Below are 19,419 nucleotides of genomic sequence, written 5' to 3' on the forward strand. Positions count from 1 at the left end.
TCTTATGTTCAATTGTTTTGCGCTTTCAATTAGGTAATGCCGATCATGCAAAGACCCTCGAGAGGGCAAACACATACACAACGAATTAACTAGCACAGCTGAGACATAATTAGATTAGAGAGATTATTAATTCAGTAGAAAGAATTATCAATTGCTGGGATACTTTTTTTTCAAAAAATTGAGTTGTTGGTGCCAATAAATTTATCAGAACAGATGACCAGATAGACACTAATAATGATGTTAATGGTGACTGAACAGTTGGCAGCTGGGGAATGCTATATAAACTCTAAAACCATTTTAGGTGAACTATGTAGTAAATAATCATGGTAATGTTCAGAACCAAGTATTGCATTAAAAAAAAAGAAAGGCATTTCCTTTTACTTTCCATGTTTTAAATTAATGCAGTCTCTCCTCACATTAATATTGTTTGAAATTTTCAGATAGTTCAATCCCCTGCTCCAAATCAGACTCATGTATTCCGTGAATAGTGGGATGAGAATTAGTAAATCTCTTTGTCCAATAAAAAAGTTATCTGCTGGTTGCTTGTGTTTTAAGAAAAATGAGGAATAACCTACTCTTAGCTCATTAGTGTCAAGATAATGCTAGTTACTGGGAATTATAAACCAAGAAGGATCACCCTCAAGATTACAGACAAAATGAGGTGCTACTTAGCTAAGTCATTGAAGAAGATATACTATTCATCATATATTTAATTTATTCAAGATTAATGTTGCACAATTCCAACACTTTATAAATGCAATTACATTTCTCTTTCTTTCAGTTTGATGAACATACAAGGAATTCAAGTGGAGGTAGAATAATAAAAAACAAAATCTAGGTAAGAACGTTACTTTTTTTATTCATTGTAGTAATATTTTTACCTTATATTATTTCATATCTCATTTGAGATGATAAGGATCAACAAGGAGCCCTAGGAGCTACTACAATCATGAGACAAGTCACAAGCTTTCAGATCATATGCAACTTCCAATTAAGATGGATGACCATAATGACAATTATTCTAACTTTATGGTCTTAACATAACTAATGCTCGTTTATCATTTAGTGTATGTATCAATTGAAGTGGATTGGGTCCATAACTCAAGGCTACTTCCATATTGAGGTCTAGTCCAAAATCTATAGTTGGTGGGGTCATCAAAAATAATTTCTAGAAAGTATGTATCAAATCATCCTGTTGCAAAAAAAAAGAGCTATCAGTAAGACCCATTGACCGGGTACAACATCACCAGTGATGCCCATGCCCAAGGATACCAATTGCTTGGCCTTTGAATTATTTTTGTTATAGCTATTTTTTTGTGTATCATATATGGATAGTATAGTATTTGATGTTGCAACTTGCTTTCTCTACGCAGGTTTGGATTACCAATGACTGAATTCTTATATTGATGCATACACGAATGGATAAAGAAGCAATGAAGTTCAAGAATAGTAGATATTTATATTTAGATTTTGCCATCCAGTGAAGTAGACTTGCATTGTTCACTTTTATGTACATATGCTTGTTAGAATCATATCATTATGTATATATACTATCACGTGAGCTGAACAAGTATTGCAATTGAAACTTTGCTACAATCAACACAAGGTTCTATGGTTTTGAAATATTTGGTTGGTGCAATATGTTATGTGTACTTTGAAATTCCGTGTCAACATTATATGCCACATTCAAGTGTGAAATAAATATTTAGTTTAAATTATGAATGTGTTCCAATAGGTAAGATACGTGTTACAGACCATATGTTCCTTTGTTCCAAACTATATGCTCTACCACAAGGTGGAAGTGTTACTAGAGCTAATAAAATGTGATACACACACAATTATTGTAACATTTGATAAATGATCCAGTGGATAAGTAATTGTGTTACAAAGTAGTAACACTTTTTTTTTATGTAAAAGAACATATAACTTGTGTTCTAGTAGCTCAGACTATAGTAACATTGAACATAGGAACACTTATGAGATGTGTTACTAGGGGATGCCGTAACACTTTTATTGACCTATAGTAACACAAGCTGGTGTTACTATATCTATGTTCTGTAGTAGTGAAAGCAGTCAGAACCTATAATCTCGCGAGTGGCAGGAAACCACTCGACTTCTACCGTACCTAGTTAGCGGGGCAACTAGTCGAGAAAAAGATCCAGATAACAAACATAGATACCTAGGGAACATGCATCTATGGTTTCGAGCAACGCCTAGAAACGTAAATGCAAAAATAAAATTATTACAACATATACAAATAGTTAGATGAAATTAACGTGATAAAATAATGGGATTATGCACCAGGGCTTGCCTTCCTGAGCAAAGTTAGCAATGGGCTCTTCCGAACATTGGTTCGGGTCTTGATTCAATTCAGTTAGATAAAAAATAGCATCATGTTGTTCAATCTCGGACTCGGGAATCAATTCGGACGTTCCATCAGCGGGAGATGTCGACTCTATATGAATGCAAAAGTGCTCTTTGTTACAATATGACACAAATTCACTTCTTTCCTTCACGATAAAGTTGCAGTTCAAGAAAACAGTGATTTCAGTAATTGAATTTTCAATTTACTTTCATGGGCAGTCATTTATAGAGTAGTTCATATCTTCACTTTACTTCATAAAATGATCTGGGTAGCAGTTTTTATTTTCTACTCAGGATGCATATGGATATTTGACAATTTCATTCCATAAGAAAAGAACAGTTTCTGGTGCTATAAATTTTACACAAGGTAGTAGTTGTAATCATGAACCAGTAGTAAAGATTTCAGCTACAAATAGTAAAGCATCTAGGCATGAAAAATCATTTAAACAGAGCATGTGCATAACATGATACATTTGTACAGAACGTTGTACAGCATTTCTGAGGTTCAAATTTTTACAGGAGACTCTATACGTATTATACTTTCTACTGTAATTTTTCCAGATTTTAATCAGGAATATATCAGGAGAAATAAATTGGATAACTTAAACATGAACATATCAAGATTTATTTCTACAAAACAAAATATGACTGTAATGGATCTCAAAATTTTACACAGTGTTCCAGATATATTAGTAAGAATACTGTAAAGTTTCATAATTTTCCTATGTAAAATCCAGAAGCAACATTTTATCCAAACTAAATCTACATTTATCAAGATTTAATTTTACAGAGAGTTTCAAAGTGTTTCTGGGTCTCAAATTTTTATCAGAGCCTAAAATTAGCATTCGCATGATGCAGTAAAAATTTCAGCATTTATCTCCTGCTATAAAACCAGCATGGTATTTTCTCATTTAAACACAAGCATAAACATTCAGAATAGATTATTTAAGTAATAAATCCTGAAATTTTTGTGGAGCATCTACACAACTAGGATATGATTCTGTGCAACTTTCATCTACAAACATGCCGTATAAAGACCAGTGCAAAATAAACAAACTAGACAAGATGATATTATGAGCAAGCAATATCTCTGGTTATACAAATTTATTGACTCTAAAAGTTTTCAGGTAGGCTTATCATCTTAAAACTAATCAATGGTAAAATTTTCAGATTTTTTCAGAGGCAAAAACTATTTATCATGAAATAGCATTATTAAACATGGATTAAATGAAAACCATATCTAGAGACATGTGATGGCTTTAAAACTTTTACTACACTGTTATTTTAGGATCCTAAGTGCACAGAAAAAGTTTCATATACAGAAATGAAATAGAACATCCAGAACAAAAATGCAAATTATTATGCTAGATCCAACAAAGAGTAGGGTTTCATCTAGTTACAAGTCTTATCTGGTGATCAAATTTTTACACCAAGCTAAGAATGGCATGAAATAGCTACCTAACAAAAATAACACAAAGATACTGAGTATAACTCCTAGAACAATTAAAGTCCCTTTAATCTAATCTTTTTCCTAGATTAAAATGTATGCAAAATCTGAGTACGTGCATGTAATAAAAGTTGTAGAGTTTGTCACATGGATTCCAGAACAGTTGGATTTGCATTTGTATGAGTTTTCTACGAATTGTTATGCATTTTACAAGTTCACTGATTTGCAAACTAGAGTTCATGTCAATTTTGCAGTCTAGCCCGTGGGATTTTCGTTTCTTTTCAGGGAAGGTCCCTGGCCGGAAAAAACAGATGAGGGGAAAGGCGCGCCGTTTCCGGTGAGATAGCTCACCGGTGGTGGGGGTGCCGTGGGGGAAAATGATGAGGAGGCCAGCGCGCACCTTTTGGTGGTCGTGGGGCGCGAGGAGAAGGCCGGGAAGGGGCTCGCCGGCGTGGAGCAGATCTCCGGCGAGGAGGAGCTTGGCTCCGGCGACGTTCCGGTGAGGAAGAGAGAGTGAGGCCGGGCTGGGGAGCTTCCTGGAGTCTAGAGGAATCCGTTCCGGGGCTCGGCTCGGGAGGAGGATGGCCGGAGGTGGGAGCTCCACGGCGAGCTCCTAGGAGGCAGCGACCATGGCAGGCGGCGATGGTTTTGGGCTACGTTCAGGTGCTTTTGGGCGGAGGGGGATGGGTCGAGGAGATCCCTGGGGACGAGGTGAAGCCTCCTCGGGGCTCGAATTGGGTCGAGGTGGGGTGGAGAGGGAGCTCTATCGTGCAAGGTGGGCGGCCGGCAATGGTGGCCGTGGGGGAGGTTCTGTGAGGGGGAGGGCACAGGGGAGGCTTAGCCTCGAAGGAAAGCAGCCGGGGCCGGGTGGCCAGGTGCACCTGCGAGCTGGGGGAGTTGCCAATCGGACAGCTTGCAGGGGAGGACACGGCCGGCCGTCATGGCGCCATGGCAGGCGGACAGCAGGCAGGGGCGCGTGGGAAGCTCAAGCAACGCCAGGGAGGAGCGGTTCCATACAAACAGGGGGCGTGCGGGGTGGTTTGGCCGGGAGCGCGACGGGTGGGGCGTCCAGGTGGCGCCGGCGGCGTACGGCGCCGCCGTTAGGCGTGGTGCAGGGAAGGAGAGGAGGGAGATGCAGTTAGTGGCAGTTTTGTAATTTTCTCGAAATCTAAAAACCAGTTCTATAAATTTAATTTTTCTCCTTCTTCTTGGCTCCAAATGAAAAACTTGTGAATATTATTTTTGTTCAGTTTTTCGAGATCTACAACTTTCGTGTTATGCACTTTTTCATTTGAGCAATGGTTTGTGAGTTAATTTAAAGGATTCAAAACTCTATAAAAGAATTGATTTTATTTATTTATTTGGGTTGATTTTGGGCCGCTACCTTTTAAGCACATGTTACTAAATTACCAGATTTTGTGTACAACATTCTTGTGAGATGATTGGACAAGAAATGTGGGTGGAACCTTCTTTATTTGCTCTCACAATTTAATTCCAGTGTTTGAATTTGAATTTATTTTGTCTCTTTGGTGATTTAAATAAAAGCTTGACTAGTTGACTTCACATTAATTCAACTCAGTGTTCTAATTTGCCTGTTATTGACTTTCAAACACCTAGGGTGTCACAATTAGTCTCATCAAACTCAACATCACAAGTTTCTTCAATCATACGGGAGGCATTATTGAATACTCGATATGCTTTGGAGTTTGATGAATAACCAACTAAAAAACCAACGTCACACCTACTCTCGAACTTACCTAGGTGCTTCCTCTTCTTGTAGATGTAGCATTTGAACTAAAAAACTCGAAAGTAGGAGATGTTGGGCTTCCTCCCAACAAGAAGTTCATACGGGGTCTTCTTCAAGAACTTGTGGAGATACACCCGATTTTCCGCATGGCAAGCGGTGTTGATAGCTTCCACCCAAAACCTTTGCGAAATCCTATAGTCATCTAGCATTGCTCTTGCAAGGGAGGTTAAGGTCTTGTTCTTCTGTACCTATCCACATCAAAGTGCTTGGAGTTGCTACACATGGACCTATTCGGACCAACCACCTACAAGAGCCTTGGAGGTAATCTTTATTGCTTAGTCATTGTTGATGATTACTCTTGATATGATTGGACATTTTTTCTAGAGGACAAGAGCAAAACCATCGGGATCTTCAAGATATTCATCAAGCAAGCCCAAAACGAGTTCCAGTCAAGTGTGGTCAAGGTTAGAAGTGACAATGGTTCCGAGTTTCGGAATACTCAAGTTGAGGAGCTATGCAACGAAATCGGGATCAAGCATGAATTCTCCGCAACCTATACACCTCAACAAAACAGTGGTCAAGATCTCTAGATCGTGCATCATCCGACCCTGATCAAGCTGAGCGAGGATCCAACTGATCCAGTGAGCGTAAGGCTGCCTCCTGCTCGACGTCAGCCCCTCCATGATCACATCCTCAAGCTCGCAGATAAAGAAGTCAACAATATCGAACGGTAAGCCTCCGAGGATTAGATCAGTAGCCACTGCTGGAGTGCTGTAATCCCCTCACTGTATTCAATCCGGAACAACAAGCTCCTCTTAAGTGCAAAGTGAATCGCGTAGGCTACTGGAGTGAGCCGGCTGGGAACCCTGGGAGTGCCTGGAAGGAAGGGCGGCTGGAACATGACACTCACGCTCTCGTCTGAGGGAAACATCAGCTCCTTCGACCAACATGGTGGGTCTGCATCACCGTAGGTGTGAAAGTGAAATGAGTAAGGCTCCTCTGAGAGTGTCACACCTAGGTACCTCGCCAAGCTCTATATGTTCAACCGATACTGCTTCTGTAACGAACATGGCACCATTGATGCCATTTCGAGTGATTTTGGTGATCGAATGACAACACAACACTTGGACTAATATGATTGTTAAGATAATCATTCTCAGGCTTTTAGGTTCAAGTGATGACAAAGAGAAAGAGAAGATAGGCGTAGCAAGGCCCGATGGACTGCCCCTACGGGGGTTCCGCTACCCGGTTAGTGGACGGGGGTCGAGGGGGAGCCGCCCCTCGCGGGTCTCAGGGCAGCGCCCTGAAAGCTCTTCGATTCAGGAGCACCGGAAGAACCGACGCCAGGGCATCGGAGCATCCGATGGTAGTCGGAAGAACCGACGCCTTGATACTTTGGTGCAGAAGGGAATCGAAGCCAAGTCAGCCTATAGGCACCGGTTGAACCGACGGTCTAAAATAGGGCATCGGTGCAATGGCCGTCCTTTGTACCAGAGACGATGTCAAGTGCCCAGAAGAAGTTTCTTCAGCACCGGTTCAACCGGCGGTGCATCGGTGCATACCACCGGTGTAATGACGTCAGCGTCCAGGAGAAGATTCCTTCAGCACCAGTTGAACCGGTGATGCATCGGTGCAAAGCATCGGTTCAACCGGTGGTCTCTGCGTCAGCCATCAGGAGTCCAACGGCTACTTCGTGTTATGAGTGACCGGATGAACCGACGCTACCCTGCCAAGAGGCATCGGTTCTTCCGGTGGTACGCAGATTTTCAGCTAACCGTTGGAGCAACGGCTACAAGACTTGGTGGCCTATATATACGCCTCACCCCGGCCATTTGAAGTGTGCTGGAGTTAAAAAGAAGTATACTAGAGCTAAAGATCATCTCCAACCACCATAGAGCTTCATTGTACATCATATAGGCTTAAGCACACTTGTGAGAGTGCTTAGTGCTTGTTTAGGCTTAGTTCTTGAGAGAACTAGCTTGAGAGAAAGTCTTGCTGCGGCAAGCAACTTGTGTACTCGTCGTGTGACCCTCCGACTTGGTGTGGAGTGGCAACGACACTTTGTGCGGGGAAGGAGGCCCCTACTTGGTGTTAAAGCTCCAAGATAGTGAAGACGGTGCCGTGGTGACGCTTCGAGATAGACGGTGGCGGTGACCTCGTCTTTGTGACTTGACGTCACTTAGCCTTTGCTTGTCGGGAGCCTTGGAGGCATGACAAGACGGTGATCAAGCGAAGAGACTCGGCATCACACTTGTTCTTTGTGAGCAAGTGGCCGTGGACGTAGGGAGGGACTTTGGTGTCCTAACCGAACCACATTAAATCGTGTGTCTTGGTGTCTTCACAGGAGTTTGCATATCCTCTCCCTTACCGCTTTACTTACCGCATTACGTTTCCGCATTTACTCTTTCTTGCTTACCTTTACTTTCCTAGTTAGTTTGATTAGGATTGACTATAGGTTGCAAGTCTTTTGGGGTAAGTAGAGGGTAGCATAGATAAACCTTAGTCATAACTAGCATGTGTAGGACGTGTTAGGTTTATCTTATGCAATTAGATTGAGCCCTAGGATAGAAAAGCGATTAGCGACCCTATTCACCCCCTCCCCCTCTAGGGTCGGACACCCCGGTGATCCTTACAGCTTCTTGTTGAACATGAACATAATATACTTCCTGTCCTCTCCAACAAATAGGGTGGCGTAGAACACACGCACCCACTCCTGGACATACTGACGTCTCTATGCTAGGAGTGCTGGCAAGCCGGGGAATCTCTCAAAGAAAGGCTAAATCGGCACACCCCCGGCTGCTACTCTCAAAGCTCCCCAGTGGAGCATCCTGTGCTCACTCATCATGATCCCAAGCTGGATGTACCCGAAGTAGAAGGACTCCTGGAGGTGTGTGTGAAAGCACGGGTCTGCGTCCCTGTCCTTCTACTCAGGAAACCAAGTCTGCTCATCCACATATCTCATTCTCCTCACTCTGGTCACTGTGAACTCACGGACATCAATCAAAAACACTGACCTGTCCTTGTCCCCAAACTGATCCTCTGGCTCACTCTCTGGCTGATCATCTGTCTGACTGGCTGTGTCTGTCTGAGGCTAAGTGCGGCCTCTAGGCCTCGGAGGGCGTCCACCAAGGACGCGAGGACCACCATGAGCAGGTGGGGTCTGAGCTGTGCCTCTGGTACGCGTAGAACGGCGCAAAGTCAGAGTGCCTGGAACTGGCTGAGCATCTGGCTCAGACTCCCCCTCAGTAGCTGTTCGGGACTCTCGGATCTGCAATGGCCTCTGAGGGCGTTCTGCAGCATCTGCGGCTGCCTGTGCACGCTCCCAATCTCGCTCCTCACGAGTCCGCTTCTTCTTCTTAGGCTGCTCGTTAACCTTGGTCTTGCCCTTTCTGTCACCTACCATCTGTTTCAAAGAGAATGGTGGAAGATAATAGAATAAGACAGGGCTACATAATAGTACGAGATGATATTCTAGAGACGAGAAAGCCCTAAGCAAAGCAGGAGATCAATATGAGCCTAAGCATGATTCTAGTGGATGATATCTTGCCTCAAATGATTTGCTTTCAATTGCACAACTTTGCGATTTGGATTTGATGTGTACCTTTAGTGATAGTGGTGTAGTTGTTACAAGCAAGGAGGACAAGAGTTTGATCTTCAAAGGCTTCCGGCATGGTAATATCTACCTTGTGGATTTTTCATCTAACAATGCTAGTTTGGCTACTTGTCTCTTTTCAAAGAACTCAATTGGATGGCTTTGGCATCAACGAATTGCTCACATTGGGATGAGTCAACTAAACAAGGCATTCAAAAGAGGTATGGTGGTTGGTGTGAAGGATGTTATTTTTGATAAAAATAAGTTGTGTAGTGCTTGTCAAGCCGGGAAGCAATTTGCTTCACCACATCCCATGAAACGTCACGACCTTAGGCCCTCGACACCGCCTCCAGTTACAGTGGCTTAGGTTGCAGTGCCGGACACGCTTGCTCAGATACTCCAGAACCTCACAGAGCAGCAGCGTGCCTTTGCCGAGCAGCAGGACTGACAGGCAGCCGCTCAGGCTCGACTCCAGGCTGAGCAGGCTCGTCAGCAGGAGGCTCAGGCACTGATGTTTCAGGAGATGAGGCAGCACCAGGAGACAGCCAGGCTACAGCTCTTCCAGCAGCAGATGCTCCAGTACTTCTCGGGCTGCTTCGGAGCACTCTACAGTCACATCGGACTGCCTCCACCTCCTCCAGCTCCTCTTCTTCTGTCGGACCCACCAACTTCTACCGGTCCGGCTGCCAGCCTGCCCCAGACACCCTTGGCGTCGTTCCCGATGTCGCCACTTCTTCACCCTAGGGTGTTTGGGTACCCTCAGCAGACGCCGATGACACCGGATCAGAGGCGACCATTTCTTGAGCAGCAGACAGTTTCAGGAGTACCAGCAGCTCAGCACTGCCCAGTCACGACCTCCAGCTACAGCTGTCTCTACTCTGCCGGTTGAGGCTCTACAGTTTGACAGTACCTCTCCGCCACCGCTTCGACCTTCTTCAGTTCGTGTCTCGGTGGACTCCACGCTTCCCACGTCTCTTGCGGCTTCGGTCGCTCTTCAGACGAAGTCCACGGTCGTCACCACGGAGGCAGCCGTTTCTACAGCTCCCGCCACTTCTGCTGCCCCGTCGCCCTCTCCGACCGAGCGCGCTACTTCCACTTCTTCGGACAACGACGTCGGCCGCTACATCGCCGCTCCGAGCACGACTCCTCCGACTCAGTCTTCTCCGCCCCAAGATTAGTTTGCTCCAGCCTTCCTTTTTGGTGCTTTGTCGCCAAAGGGGGAGATAGATAGGGGGTTCAGGGAGGTTTGTGGCGTGATTTAGACTTTTCATGGTTCTTGATGTATCAGACATGTCATTTGGTTTTTGTGTATGACTCTGTGTTGACATGGCTATATATGTGGCTTTCGTTTCAGTTATTTGTTTGCGCTTTAAATTCCTTATTTGCTATCTATATCTTTGTGTTATCACCAATCACCAAAACTTACCGTTAGGCATCCATGGGCCTATATGCTTTCAGCTCCCTGCGAGCAGGAAGCGGAGAACGTGGTGGAGCAGGTCGTCATTCAGGCCGCTGATCAAGTCGGTGCAGGCGAGATTTGGGACGTGTTCGGCTGGTCTCCACCCCTCCAGCCCTACAGTATTTCTCTCTCTCACACCACTCCAGCTCCAGCCTCTAGCCACCAGCCAGGTAACAGTATTTTTCTCTCACACCACTCCAGCTCCAGCCTGCCGAACACGGGTGATAAGCATTGAACCTTGCTTCGTGGGAATCAACTCAGAGAGCTCAGCAGAATTGGAAGTTTAGCACTCTAGCTAGTCCGACAGATCATAGAGTGCTCGTAAAAAAATATGGGGCGACATGCTTGCGGCCGCCGCTGGGCAACGCGGGCATACCGACCGCTTCAACTATGCGGGTCTGCGACGCGGGTTAGGTGGGTTTGTGGTGCGGGCTGGCCTAGAGGGTTTGTGGCAAAACCCGCACCGCTTGCATCCTAAGTATCAATCGGGGCAAATTTACTCAAAAAAAATCAATCAGGGGGAAATATTCAGTGGAAATATATGCATTTATGCATACTCTCTCCATACCAAAATAAGATGGACACACAAACTAATGTATAGCGAGAAATTACGAAAATACCTTTTACTTTTTGTGAGAATGATCTGAACAATGTCTTAACTTTTTTAAGAAAACTCCAAATATTTTTGTCTTTAATAGTAGCTGGATCAAAGTAACAATTTTTTGCGAGACAAACTCTATATGTATAATTATTTTAGGATGGACTGATACATGATGCAGGTGGTGAAGAGATTCAAAAGTGGATCGGATAGTACTCGTAGTAGCCGGAGTAGCAGTTTAGCTAGCAGATTCATACACCCGGATCGATCAGGTGCTGATTGCTGAAGAGATCCAGACCGAGGGCTTGCTTCAAGCATGCAAGACGAGGAGTCGAGGACGATTCGTCCAGGGCTCCAGGTCAGTCATGCCATCGATCGCCGGCCGTCAGCTATGCTCCTGAAGTCCTGATTGTCATCCGCGCGTTCAGATTGTGCCAGGTACGGTGTTGACGTGTTGTCTAGTTTCGACCCCTGGCATACATAACTTCTCCTCCTAAAATATCATCCCTCTTCTTCCAAATGGACAACTTTTCCTCTCCTAAGATCATCAAAGCCTCCTGGCCTGTAATAAGAAGATGAATATTCAGACAGCTGCAGTACAGATGCATGGCACGAAAAAATGTCAAACAAAGGTCTACCACGCTTATTAGTAAAAGAAACTAGTGGCGATCGCACCAGCATCATCACACGCCATTTGTCTTCTTCTACCGATCTGACGACGACTTGTATACGAGACTCCAATAGTACTGTGAGCAAATATTTATTTAGAAATCAACTTCTAAATTTTACTCGCTCAAATAGAACCCCACTACAGCCTGTCCTTCTCTTTCCTCTTCCCCTCCCCTGCCTGCCCGAGGCAAGCGCGCATGCCGGCCCCGCGCCGCCGACGCGCGCGCCGCCGCCGCCCGCGCGGCGTCCGGAGGCCTCGACCCTGCACCCGACCGCGCGCGCCTCCGCAAGGGCCACCTCCCTACATTCCCGGCCGTGTACCCGACCGCGCAAGCGCCGGCCGGGGAGCGAGAACCATGAACTGGTCGAGCTCCGGGTCGCGCGAGGAAAAGTTGCGATTTTGACGGCCGGCCGGGGAGTGAGACGCACACGGGGACGTGGCCCTCCGGCACCCCCTTGCCCGTCTTCTTCGCCCGGACCTGGCGGCGCACCGCGGCCGGGGCAGCACCGTCCTCGCCCGCCGCGACGGTGCGGGACAACCGCCCTTGCCCTTCTTCTTTGCCCTCTCCCCTGCGCGAGCCCGGTCACCACGGGCGCCGCGACCCTTCCGCCGCCGGCGGACGCCTTCGAGATCCGCACGGCCCGCCGCTTGTCGCGCCGCAGGCGGTGCCTGTGCAGCTCGGCCGTGGTGGCGTTCACCGCGAACGCGTCGCGGTGGACCACGCGGAAGCGCACCGCGGGCGCCTCCTCGCCCGCGGCGGCGGCGGCGGCGAGGCTGCCGCCGAAGGCGTCCTCGTCGGCACCGGCGGCTGGGGTGGTGTACGGGTGGGGCGAGAGCGGGGTGGCCGCGAGAGGCGCCATGGCTAGCAAGCGAGCAGAGCAGAGGCGATGAGCCGGGGCGCAGAGCGGGGTGGCCGCCGAGGTGCCATGGCCGGGGCCAAGGCTGCCGGAGCGCGCGATGAGCTGCTCCCCGAGGTACTGCTGCAGCACCTTCTCCGGCGACGGCTGCGGCGGCGCGGGATCAGCATCCTGAACGGTGACAGCCCCCGCACCACCTCCTCCTTGAGCGCCGCGAAGAACCCCTGCTTCCTCTCCTTCCTCGTCTCCTTTGCTCCCCACTTCTTGTAGATGCCTTCTTCGTGCTCGTAGCCAAGATCCGCTGCTGTCGTCGTGTCCGGAGCGGCAACGATGTCCGCGCGACGGGCGTTCAAGGGCCAGCACGCGGCGGCGATGCCGAGGATCATCAACCTCAACCTGGTGAGGAGGTCGGGCGGTGGCGGGAGGTCCGGCCGGGGCGCGGGGCGCGGGGCGCGCGCAGCACCGCCCGGTGCCGCAGCCGCCGGTCAACCTCGGCGCGCTGTTCGAGTTGGAGCTGCGCGTGCGCGGGCTGAAGTCCGCACCGGCGTCGCCGCCGCCGTGCTCCCGGGCATCGGCACGGTCGCAGGAGGACGACGGCGACATGGCGCGCACGCCGGGTGCGCGTTGCCCCTGTGGACGGCGAACCTGATGGAGGGGCACTTGCGCGCGGGATCGATGGGCCAGTAGTGCTCCCCGGCGACGAGCCCCCGGGAGAAGAAGTACTGGAAGGGCATGTCCACCAGCAGCACCGGCGAGTCGCAGGCCAGGATGTACTTCCTCGCCGGCGGGGGCGGCGGCGGGCGGCTGGGGATCGGGGCGGCTGTCCAAATGGGGGGGGGGGGGGGGGGGGGGGATTTGGAAGCACCTCTAAAATGACAGTCCATTTGTTCTATCTACTATCTCTATTAGAGATTGATTTTTTATATCCACCGAATAAATCTGTATATGATAGCACATTTGTTCTCTCTACTATCTCTACTAGAGATTGATTTTTTATAAATCTGTATATGGTAGCACATTTGTTCTCCATGCTAGAGTTGCTGTTAGTGCTAGTGGGTTTGTATCGTGCAAACTGCCCCTTTTTTTTTTGGCTTGAAATGGTGACATGCTGATCGTGTTTGGTCGTTTGTTTAATTATAGTAGTTTAATTTGATGACATGTGGTCGTGCAAATCTTTAGCCTAGCGTGATATAGGAGTATATAATATAAATAAACAACCAAAAAATTTGAGGAACACAAAACTAAAATATATTCGGATTCAAACAAGATACATTCATGCATGCAGACAAGACACGATCAGCGGGAGAGGGTCAGTTAAGACGACAAGCAACATCCACGCATGTCTCATGTCTGTATCGATCTGACCCGAGCTTGCTACCGGTCACCGGACGTCATGATGGGTCGATAAGGCAGCCGACTGCCGGTGGCAACGCATGGCCTGACGGTGGTGGGTCCTGCTGATTCAACCAATAGCAGCAGCGGCAGAGCTTCTCCGTCCGCTTGAGGCGGTAAACTAGCACGCCGCCCGCCTCCTTCTCTTTTCTATGCCACCTCAGCTCTTCTCCGGCTTTCCGCCCACCACTATACCTGCTCTAAGACGACAAACGAGATGCGATGCGATGCATGCCCAACATTAAATCTATAGCCGTTCATAAGTTTCACAACTCACGGTCGATATGCCTCTCGCTGAAAATATCTATCCACTCCCGCACTCTCTTTTCTTCCCCTTCCCTTTCCCCTCCCCTATCGCTTCCCTTCCCCCGATCCATTCCCGGCGGCGGCGCGAGAGCGCAGCATGGCGGCAGCGGGGGAGCTCCGCTCGCGGTGGCGGCGAGGAGCTCCGCTCACGGCGGACGGCGGCGGGGAGCTCCGCTCGCGATGTGGCAGCGCGCTCCCCGGCGGCGGCGGCGAGCCCCCGGCGGTGGGGGCGAGTTCCCCGGCTGACGGTGTTTTTTTCCTTTTTTATTGGCGGATGCAAAGTTTTTTAAAAAAATTGGTGGTGTAATTTTTTTACTTTGAGCTTTTTTTGTTTTCGGATGCAAAATATTTTATCTAAATTTTTTTGTTCTGGGTGCAAAAATCTTTTATTGAATTTTTCTCAAAATTTTCTCTCTAAAAATTTTCTCATCAAAATTTTTCCATCTCTTCAATCTTTCTCTTGATTTTTTTGAAATCAGAAAACGACAAAAAATTACTAAAAAAGGTCTGAACATCGACCGTAGGGAACCTATCTCTACGGTCGAACGTAAACTAGCCAACCCCGCATGCATGTCTGCATCGATCTGAACAGGACCTCCTAGCACCCGGCTCCGTTTGGCTTCGTCGCGCTACAAAAAGAATTTTATATGTATGGAGTACTAAACGATGTTTATTTCCAAAATCTTTTCACAAATGGGTGTAACTTTTCGTGACGAATCTAATGATAGTAATTAATCAATGATTGACTACAGTAATGCTATAGTAACCGTCCTTTAATCATGCGGTCAAATGCCTCATTAGATTCGTCTCGCGAAGTAACGTAGGATTTATGAACACTACTAGAAAACGGGTCAAAGTTCCTGGCCAAAAATACCAGCTGCTGTTGCGACCGGTACTAATGCCATGTATCAGTACCGGCTGCAAAAGCAGCTGGTACCTTTGGCCAGCGGCGATCAAAAGTAAGAGGTTTGGTACCGGGTTAAAGCATGACCCGGTACCAAAATACCAGTATAGGCACCGGTTGGTGCCACCAACCGGTAGCCGGTGCCTAAAGCGCGGACAATGGCACCGGGTTTTGCCATGACCCGGTGCCGCCACGTGCCCACCACAAAAGCACCGGTTGGTAACTTCAACCGGTGCCTAAGACTATTGTTTGGCACCGGTTGTTGAGCACCAACCGGTCCTTTGGCCCACGTCTATAAATACCCCAACCCCTCCCCCCTTGAAGCTGCCGTGAACTCACTGTTCATGGCAGCTGAGTAAGGGGAGGGGGGATTTTTTGTTTTTTTTTCAAAAAAAGGTTAGTTATTTTTCTCCATAACTTAGCAATTGGTTTTTAGAAGCAGTTATCATTTAATTTAGTTTATACATGTGATAATTATTTTTATTTGTAGCATCTTATTGTAGTTATAAGCGTTATCAATTTATTTGATATGTGAATACTATCAGATTATTGTATTTATATGTTTTATCAATTTATTTGATAAGTGAATAGTATCTATTTATTATAGTTATATGCATTATCAATTATATATTTGAATTCAAATTTTGTATGGAAATATTATCAATTACATATGCAAGGGGGCTTTATTTAGTTCCCTTCAAAATTCTAAAACTTTACAAGATTCCACATTCGAGATGCATGCTGCGCCAATTCGAGACCCGCAGCTTAGCTAGGCCTACCGCTACTGCGCTGCAGCGTGCGCGTCTACAAGAAAAAAACATTATCGTGCCACTGCCATTAATACAGCCAGAATTACCGTGCCAAAGAGAATCATTGCATAGACGATGATCCCAAATCCTCAAGGCTCTAGGCAAACAAACCAAGGTCCATATATAGAAATAAAGTTTTTTTCCCAGTCATGCAGCTAGAAGGCTACATGCACCGTTTCTTGTATAAAAATATAAAGTTCCATATAGAGAAACAAAGGTTTTACACAGTCATGCAGTCAGAAGGCCATATGCATCGTTATAATTTTGTAGTTAAGTTTTATTAACAGCGTATTCAATGTTAGTTATAAATTGGTAGTATGAATGAACTATTTGTACACTACAATGATGTATATAAATGTATTGTGGACCCAGATGAGTCGGCAATGGATGTACATGGCCGACCGGCGTTCAAAGGAGTTCATTGATGGCGTGCATGAATTCATAGAATGAGAAGGATTACTCATCATCAAGAACCATCCACAGTTACTTGTTCAATAGTGGTTTCATGCCGAACTACTATATTTGGACTAAGCATGGAGAAAGAGGAATTATGCTGGATAATAATGTAGAAGAAAAGGACAGGATTCCTGACTTTGCAGCCAATTATAATGCCTTTTTTAATGACACTGCAATGGGTGAGCCTGAAGAAGATACTGAAGGATACGTTGTAGAAGATGATCTTGGTCAGATGCTGCGCGAAGCTGAGGAAGTTTGCCAAACAGAAAAGGAATCGAGAGATCTGAAGCGTATGTTGGAGGACTACAAAACATTGTTGTACCCAGATTGCAAACAAGGCCAAAAGAAGTTGGGTACCACATTGGAATTGTTGCAATGGAAGGCATCAAATGGTTTGTCTGACAAAGGGATTCGAGGAGTTGCTGAAACTTATAAAAAACTTACTCTCTGACGGTAACACCTTGCCGGAGACAACATACGAGGCAAAAAAAAGTTGTTTGTCTTTTAGGATTAGAGGCACAGAAGATACATGCTTGTCCTAATGACTGCATCCTATATCGAGGTGAGTATGAAAATTTGCATTCATGCCCTGTATGCAACGCATGCTGGTATAAGATCCCTCGAGATGATCCAGGCGACGTTGAGGGGATGCGTGTCAAGAAGAGGGTGCCTGCCAAGGTGATGTGGTATTTCCCTCTAATACCATGTCTGAAATGTTTGTTCATGAATAAAACGAATGCTAAATTGATGCGATGGCACAAAGAAGAATGTAAGCAAGACAATATGTTGAGACACCCCGCTGATGGGTCGCAGTGGAGAAAAGTGGACAGAACATTCCCAACATTTGCAAATGATGCGAGGAATATAAGGTTCGGCTTAAGTACGGATGGCATGAATCCTTTCAATGAGCAGAGCAGTGGCCATAGTACCTGACCTGTGACACTCTGTATATACAACCTTCCTCCCTGGTTGTGTATGAAGCGGAAATTCATTATGATGTCGGTGCTTATCCCCGGTCCGAAGCAACCTCGTAACGATATAGATGTGTATCTGAAACCACTGATTGAGGATCTTCTATTATTGTGGAAAGAGGAGGGTGTTCGTATGTGGGATGCGCACACAGAGGAATATTTTAACCTTTGTGCATTGCTTTTGGTAACCACTAATGATTGGCCAGCACTAAGCAACCTCTCCGGACATTCCAATAAGGGTTATAGGGCATGCACCCATTGTTTAGAAGAAACCGACAGCACGTACCTCAAGCACTGTAGGAAGATCGTGTATATGGGTCATCGTTGATTTCTTCCGATCAAGCACCCATTAAGGAGGAGGCATGCTCACTACGATAGAAAGTCATATCATCGTACCAAGCCTAGGCACCGTTGTGGGAAAATGGTGTTTGAAATGGTCAAAGATATAAAAGTAGTATTCGGAAAAGGACCCGGCAGCAGATCAGTGCAGAGTGATGACGGACGTGCACCTATGTGGAAGAAGAAGAGTATTTTTTGGGAGTTACCTTATTGGGAAGTTTTAGACGTCCGCCACGCAATTGATGTGATGCACCTAACAAAGAATCTTTGTGTGAACCTTCTAGGCTTTCTTGGTGTCTACGGTAAGCCAAAGGATACATTGGAAGCGCGGCAAGATCTTCAACGTATGAAACAACGGGCCGCCCTACATCCAGAAAAAAGAGATAAATGACATCATTACCTAGGTCCTGCGTGCTACACTCTTAGTAAGGAAGAGAAGCAAAGTATGTTCGACTATTTGAACAGTATCAAGGTCCCATCAGGCTACTCTTCGAATATAAAGAGGATACTGAACTTGAAAGAGAAGAAATTCGCACACGTAAAGTCCCATGACTGTCACGTGTTGATGACGCAATTGATTCCAGTTGCACTTAGAGGTATTCTACCAGCTAATGTTCGAACAATAATCATAAAGCTATGCGCCTTTCTCAACACAATTTCTCAGAAGGCAATCGATCCATCGAGTTTAAGCAGGCTACAAGAGGATGTTGTCCAAAGTTTAGTCAGTCTTGAAATGATATTTCCTCCATTATTCTTCAATATTATGACGCATCTTCTAGTTCACCTAGTCAAAGAGATTGGTATTCTCGGTCCTGTTTTCCTTCATAATATGTTCCCTTTTGAACGATACTTTGCAGTCCTAAAGAAATACGTTCGTAATCGGGCTCGTCCAGAAGGAAGCATTGCGAAGGGTTGCATCATAGAGGAGGTCATTGTGTTTTGTGTTGACTATGTGGAAGAACTCTGCCCAATTGGGATTCCAGTATCACGTCATGAGGGGCGGCTGATTGGAAAGGGCACACTTGGAAGAAAATCAGTAAATGCCATAGATCATGCCATGTTGAGCAAAGCACATCTCACAGTTCTGCAACAATCAACCTTGGTGGCTCAATACATGGAGGAGCACATGCAAATTGTGCGAAGCATGTACCCTTTGAAGTCTAAGACATGGATTACAAAACATCATAATGATACATTCACCACCTGGTTGCAGAAGGAAGTCATGGCCAACGATCAAATTCATGAGCAGCTAGCTTGGCTGGCTAGGGGTCCGGCAAATTCAATCCTGATGTATCAAGGATATGAAATTAATGGTTATACATTTTATACAAGTGCCCAAGATAACAAGAGCACCAATCAAAATAGTGGTGTCCGTATAGATGCCACTGACTCTAGTGGCCAAACGAACTCATATTTTGGTTACATTGAAGAGATCTGGGAACTCGACTATGGGCCGTTGAAGATCCCTCTATTTCGTTGCCAATGGGTTAAACTCATAGGAAAATGTG

At 46.2% G+C, this 19,419-nt stretch overlaps 1 long non-coding RNA gene across 1 annotated transcript; it reads right to left on the reverse strand.

Moving 5' to 3' along the window:
- Positions 1-11,327: 11,327 nt before the first annotated feature.
- LOC120679775 lies at positions 11,328-11,957 on the reverse strand. The gene is made up of 2 exons (XR_005677321.1): positions 11,846-11,957; positions 11,328-11,769 (listed from the first exon to the last, which is right to left on the reverse strand). It is a non-coding gene; the product is annotated as an uncharacterized LOC120679775 (long non-coding RNA).
- Positions 11,958-19,419: the final 7,462 nt, after the last annotated feature.

Source organism: Panicum virgatum, chromosome 6N (genome assembly GCF_016808335.1).
Source record: "Panicum virgatum strain AP13 chromosome 6N, P.virgatum_v5, whole genome shotgun sequence".
In the NCBI taxonomy this organism is placed as follows: Eukaryota; Viridiplantae; Streptophyta; class Magnoliopsida; order Poales; family Poaceae; genus Panicum; species Panicum virgatum.